General features: G+C 43.7%; 1 protein-coding gene and 1 non-coding gene across 4 annotated transcripts in view; both read left to right on the top strand.

Annotated features, from left to right (window-relative positions):
• Nucleotides 1-6,914, top strand: part of RFFL (ring finger and FYVE like domain containing E3 ubiquitin protein ligase) — a 67,098-nt gene that overhangs the window by 25,882 nt on the left and 34,302 nt on the right. The gene's annotated exons all lie outside the window — the stretch shown is intronic.
• Nucleotides 3,282-3,391, top strand: LOC111727566. The gene has a single exon (XR_002775092.1). It is a non-coding gene; the product is annotated as a U6 spliceosomal RNA (small nuclear RNA).

Raw genomic sequence — 6,914 nt, 5'->3', positions numbered from 1 at the left:
CCCCAGCCCGGACCCGCCAAACAACAATGACGGCTGCAACCAAAAAATAGCCGGGCGTTGTGGCGGCCGCCTGTGGTCCCAGCTACTTGGGAGGCAGAGGCAGGAGACTCACTTGAGCCCAGGAGTTGGAGGTTGCTGTGAGCTGTAATGCCATAGCACTCTACCCAGGGTGACAGCTTGAGGCTCTGTCTCAAAAAAAAAAAAGGCAAATTGCGTAATAATGACAGAATACCTGTCCTAAGTGCTGTTTTTTCTCGGGGCATCAGAGTGTTAGGAACCTTGTCACCTAGTCCCTGGCTTCTTTCTTTCTTTGTTTCTCTTAAAATCCTTTTTACCTAGCCAGGTTCTATGGCTCACACCTGTAATCCTAGTGTTCTGGGGGGCCCGAGGTGAGTGGATTGCCTGAGCTCATGAGGTCAAGACCCGTCTGAGCAAGAGCAAGACCCTAATTCTAAAAATAGCTGGGCATTGTGGCAGGCACTTGTAGTCCCAGCTACTCAGGAGCCTGAGGCAAGAAAATCGCTTGTGCCCAAGAGTTTGAGGTTGCTGTGAGCTGTGATGCTACAGCACTTTACCGAGGGTGACAAAATTGAGATTCTGTCTCAAAAAAAAATAAATAAATAAAATCCACGTAACCTATTAGTCACTGTGATAATATCTTATGAAAGCAGTTTCTTCAGTCATAAGGTCCAGAAAAGCTTATCTAGTAAATCCTGTTTCCTGCACAAGAGTGTAAGAGATCAGAGTCTCTTTATTCTTAATGAGCTTTGTCATCGGTTTTGATGGAAGAAGGATCCTGCTGTAATTAAAGTGCAGGTCCATTTATTCTGTTTTCAACATGGTTAGAACACTTTACTCTGAACTGCTTTCTTCCCTGATTGACTCGTCCTTTGGGGCAGAATGCCTGGGCTGAAATGAAACGAGTAGGTTTCTCTGCTGCAGTGTTCAATCTGTCATCTCTTCTGAACTCCACACTAAGAAGCAGCCATTTAATTGGCCAGACCCCGGGGGTGATATTTTGGCTCAGCTCCATTGGTTAGAATTACTTTTCCCTGAACTTCATAGCAGATGCTGAGGTCCCGCTGCAGATATTTGTCATAGACTAGTTGAAACCAGGGAGTTTCCAAGAACATTTATAACTTGTGATTATTATGTATGCTTTTCGGTTGTTTACAACAGTTATCACTTAAGGAAAAGAGCTTCCTTACTGCCAGTGGGAAGTAAATCTCTCTCCTTTCCCTCTTATTCATGTTGTCATTTTAACACATTGTGTATGCTCCAAGACCCTCTGCGGTGCTGTTTCTGATGATCCTTTTGTTTTGTTTCTCCTACCTAGCCTGGGCTATGTGAGTCAGGAACAACAGGCAGCCCTTCCCCCAGACCTGCGTGTCTCTGGTTGAGGTCAGTTTGATTTCTAGCATTTCTTTTCTCTGGTTCTTTTACTTCTGTGTTGTTGTTTTCATGTTTATTTGTATTTGCACTTCCCATGGCAGCCCTTTTCTGAACCAAACCACAGTGAAGGCATTGAAGCCTTCTGTGCCTTTTGATGCACGGAAGAGATGGAAGTTACGGTTGTTCCTCTTCCGGGCTCTTCCTTTCTGTTTTTCTACTGCTGTCATAACTGACAGTTTAAACATTTTCGGTTATTTTTTGAAGGTCAACTTGTTATTTTTCTTTCCTTGTTTTTTCAAATAGTCTTAGGAAACAAAGAATTATCTTTAGTATGTCTGAGGTAGGCATGTGAAAGGTATTGCATGGTTATATGTATTTAAAATCCTTAATTTGCTGATCACTGTGGAATCATAATTGTCTTTCTTAAGCATAAAATTTTGTCTTTTTTTTTTTAGAGACAGAGTCTTACTTTCGCCCTCAGTAAAGTGCCTTGATGTCACAGCTCACAGCAACCTCCAGCTCTTGGGCTTAGGTGATTCTCTAGCCTCAGCCTCCCGAGTAGCTGGGACTATAGGTGTCCCCCACAATGCCAGGCTATTTTTCGTTGCAGTTTGGCCGGGGCTGGGTTTGAACCTACCACCCTTGGTATATGGGGCTGGTGCCCTACTTGCTGAGCCATAGTCTTTCTTTTTTCTTTTCTTTCTTTCTTTTTTTTTGAGACAGAGTCTAGCTCTTTTGCCCAGACTAAACTGTAATAGTGTGGACATAGCTCACTGAAACCTTGAACTCCTGGGCTCAAGTGATCCTCCCACCTCAGCCTCCTGAGTAGCTGGTACTACAGGTGCAGGCTACCATGACAGTTAATTTTTTTTTCATCATTATTATTTTTATAGAGATGGGGTCTCACTCTATTACATGGGCTTATCTTGAACTCCTGATGTAATCAGTCTCCTGCCTTGGTCTTGCAAACTATTGAGATTATAGGCATAACCCACGGCACCCAGCCTCTGATTGTTTTTTTTCTAAATTAAAAAAACCTTTCTTGCCATTATCCTGACTTAATAATTCACTAAATGTGTGGTGATTCCATTTACCTGGCTTTAAGGCTGAGAATAAAGCTGTGAAACAGACCTACTCTTGTTTCGTGTTTCACTTTCACACCTCAACTATAGGAGAAAAATACTTTAAAAGAATTATATAAATCGTTGGCCAATTGATTAGATATAGTGTTGCTCGAATGCTCATTCCTCTGAACGTAATCACCATGAGTTGCAGGGACCTGCTGATTGTGGTTCCTCTTGGAATCCCCAGAGGAACTGGCAGAGAGAAGTGCTAAATAGATAATCTGAACAATGAATTGGAGTTATAGGGAGGTGTGTAAGATACTATGAGAGCTCATGGTCAGGGAAAGTTTCCCTTAGGAAATTAATGAGATACAAGGGAAGTAGGGTGGGAAAAGAGGCCCAGGCTGAGAGAACAGCTTGAGGGAAATTCCTGAAGCCAAAATAAGGTCGGTGTTTGAGGGGCTGAAAGAATAATAGGGCAACTCAAGCTAAGAGTAATGCCTTGAGCACTAAGGATTTGCTTTCATTATTATTTAGTAGTTACCCAGTGAAAACCTTTTTTTTTTTTTTTTTTTTAAAGAGATAGGATCACTCTTTCCCAGGATGGAGTGCAGTGGTGTGATCATAGCTCACTGTAACCTTGAACTCCTGGGGTCAAGTGAGCTTCCCACCTCAGCTTCCCAAGTGCTGGGATGATAGGCATGAGTCACCATGTCCAGCCTGAAAACCCTTAATAAAAGGCTAATAGAGCATTCGTTGCAGTAGAAATAATTCGGTCAAAACCCCTCCTCTGCTGAACAAAAGTAAGAATAGAAACTGAAATGTGTGCTTACTTTAGCAGCACAGCACATATACTAAAATTAGAACAATAAACAAAGATTAGCATGGTCCTTGCACAGGATGATACACAAATTTGTGAAGTGTTCCATATTTTTGCAGCCTTTGTAGGAGCGGACTCATGCCTTCTGCTGTCCTCATCTTGGCCAAGAAATGTCCTAGCTCAGGGGCCTTTATCTCACCTCTCTCTGACTTCTACCTGTTTGATAAAGCACTACCATCTCCTTCCTAATAAATAGATCCTCTGAGTTCTGCTTAAAAAAAGAAAACCAAAAAAACAGCTGGGCGCAGTGGCTCACACCTGTAATCCTAACACTCTGGGAGACTGAGGCAGGTGCACTGTTTGAGCTCATGGGTTTGAGACCAGCCTGAGCAAGAGTGAAACCCTGTCTCTACTAAAAATGAAAAACTGAAGCAAGAGGATCACCTGAGCCCAAGAGTTTGAGGTGCCTGCCATGATGCCTGGCTGGGTTTTAAAGATGGGGTCACGCTCTTGCTCATGCTGGTCTCTGAACTCCTGAGCTCAGGCAATCCACCAGCCTTCCAGAGTATAGGTGAGCCACTGAGCTACTCGTCCAGAACATTTTTTTTTTCTTCTTTCAAGACAAAAGTTTGATTATGTCGCCCTCGGTAGAGTGCCATGGTGTAACAGCTCACAGCAACCTCAAACTCTTGGGCTTAAATGAATCCCTTGCCTCAGCCTCCCAAGTAGCTGGGATTACAGGTGCCTGCCATGCCACCCAGCTGTTTTTTGGTTGTAGTTGTCACTGTTGTTTGGCAGGCCTGGGCTGGGTTCGAACCCTCCAGCTTTGATGTATGTGGCTGGCACCCTAGCAGCTGAGCTATAGGTGCTGAGCCCAAAACTACATTTTTAATTCAAAAGTTAATCTATTGCTGTGAGCTGTGACATCACAGCACTCTACCAGAGGCTGACATAGTGAGACTCTGTCTCAAAAAAAAGTTAATCTCCTGAATCAATAGCTGTAAAGTACTCAAAATATATACTTTGATATTATAGCTGAATTTACAAAACGACAAGAATGGGAGCTGTGAGGCGAAGGTCACATAGGACCAAAATCAGCCAGACCAGCTGTGTCGCCTCAGCCTTAGCCTGACTGACTCCATCTTCTTCTCACTATATAAAATCTCAAAGTGTTGGCATCTTGGCTTGGTGAGTAGGTAGTACTTTTTGGTGTCTTTAGAAGGGCGTGAGTATTAAGTATGTCAGGGTCTGCAAACTTTTTAAACAGGGGTCCAGTTCACTATCCCTCAGACCATTGGAGGGCCGGACTGCAGGCCCCAGGAAGAGTCGGCTGCTAAGTAAGACAGGCAGTAATGGCAAAAACAACCAGCGGGCCAGATAAATGTCCTAGGTGGGCTGCATGTAGCCTGCAGGCCGTAGTTTGAAGACACCTGATGTCTTCCCTAGTTGGGTGTGGTGGCTCACACCTGTAATCCTAGCACTCTGGGAAGGTGAGGTGGGAGGATCCCTTGAGCTCAGGAGTTCGAGACCACTCTGAGCAAGAGGGAGATACTCCTCCTGCCCCCTAACACACACACAGACACACACACGCACAAACTAAAAATAGAAAACTTAGCTTGGCCCTACAGGTGGGGCACACCTGTAGTCCCAGCTACTTGGGAGGCTAAGGCAGGATTATTGAGTTTTAGGTTGCTGTGAGCTAGACTAAGGCCAATGGCACTCTAGCCCTAGTGATAGTGATTCTTTCTTCCCTACAGACCCTTATCTCAGTGAAGTCACTAACTTTGCCCTCCCAGCCCACAGGCAGTGTGGATGGTGCAAGCTACCCTGTCTTTCTATAGGGCCCTAATTAGTCAAGGAACTTGGACTCACATCCGTGTCCTACAGGTTGTCTGACATTGGTTCAGTTACCCAACCCTCAAGGCCCAGCCCCTTCAATCACAAAATGAGCATTTTAATTCTGATTTTTGTAGGGTTATTGTGCTAAATGAGACAATAGATGCAAACTTGGCCCATGTTGGGTATTCTGTAATGTTTTAACTTTGTCCTTATCATCTCAGAAGGAATTTCAGGAATGCTGACTCTGAATAACACCCTGATTTTTTCCCTTGCCTGCCACCTGAAATAAAAGCACAGAAGATCATCTCTCTACTAAAGCTTCAGTCCTTCATGTTAAAGTTTATTTTTTTTTCTTTTTTGAGACGGTCTCACTATGTTGCCCTCAGTAGAGTGCTATAGCATCACAGCTCACAGCAACTTCAAACTTTTGGGCTCAAGCCATTCTCTTGCTTCAGCCTCCCTAATAGCTGGGACCACAACGTCTGGTCCTTTTTTTTTTTCTTTTTTTTGGGTTGCAGTTGTCATTGTTTAGCAGGCCCAGGCTGGGCTCAAACCCGCCACCTTCAGTGTATGTGGCTGGTGCCCTACTCACTGAGCTATGGGCATGGAGCCTAAAGTATAACTCTTTAATAAGGAACTGGAAGAGAAAGGGGACTCTCTGCCTACTGTCTTTGAAGTCACTGACATCTTGGTGAATAGAAGCTCTGACAGCTGGTTTAGAGAGGCAAACATCTAATCCTCTGTAGCTAGTGCCTGGCCCTTGTCATAATGCCTACCGTTTACTGAATGTCTAGCACTGCTCTTGGCTCTTTATGTAAGACTGAAAACCAGGTATAGGTATGACACCTCTAAAGGTATGACACCGCTGTGTGTCCAGCCTGTGAGGTATAGATCAGTTTATTCCTGTTATTATGAAGCTCATAGAGGCAACTTCAACTCCTTCATTCATTATTAGAACTAGAATTTAAAGTCAATCTGACCGATTCTATAGCTAAAGTAAAATTTGGGAGTATCTCTCCCGCCACAATTGTTCTGTCTCCTTAAAATTTAGCCCTAAGATACAGTTCTTACTTAGGAAATATACGTTGTCCCTTACCCACATCCAAAAGACTGCCTTGGAGGATGGAAAATGCCCGTTAGGATTTAATGCCTTAGGAACAAAAAATTCCTGTCTGCGAAATATTCCTTGTTTATGTCCAGCCCGTGTACCCATTCAGCAGTGTAACTGTTCTAATAACAGCCTTGGGGTTCTAAAGTTCTACCATAAACTTGTCTCCTCTGTGATTTAAGTATTCTGAATTCTTTATTCCAAAACAAAGATCTCAGAAATACCCTCCGTGTCACAGAGAACATGCTTCGCTGTCCACACCCAGCAAGTGAGACCAGTTTGCTCAGCAGGTTGCTTATTCACTAATGCAACAGTTGCCCTATTTTCTGCTCATTGTGTTGTCACCAGCATTTGAAATCTTCCCAAGTCAGGGTGGATACCCAAGACAGGTTTACTGGAAAATTCCAAATGCAACCCTGAGATTCTGTTTTGAATTAACAGTTTCAAGGAAGTTCAAGTTTCTTGCCAGTCTGGGTTATTTTTACAAGTAGGCAGCCTTCCAACTTAAGAGATGATTTTATATTTCAGGTGAGTTCTCAAGATACAGATGATTGTTTACTGTATTGTTAGGTGTAATCAGCCGCGTCAGAGCCTGCCCCACCAGTGTGCCTTGGGTGGTAGGAGATATAAACTTTGGGTGACCAGAGAGAGGAGGAGACAGACCTATAGGCTGTTGCCTTTTTTTTTTTTT

The sequence above is a fragment of the Otolemur garnettii genome, unplaced genomic scaffold (assembly GCF_000181295.1).
Source record: "Otolemur garnettii isolate 467f Iridium unplaced genomic scaffold, OtoGar3 scaffold00112, whole genome shotgun sequence".
Lineage (NCBI taxonomy): Eukaryota > Metazoa > Chordata > Mammalia > Primates > Galagidae > Otolemur > Otolemur garnettii.
Note: the sequence above shows the minus strand (reverse complement) of the source record. Positions and strands in the feature narration are given on the sequence as shown.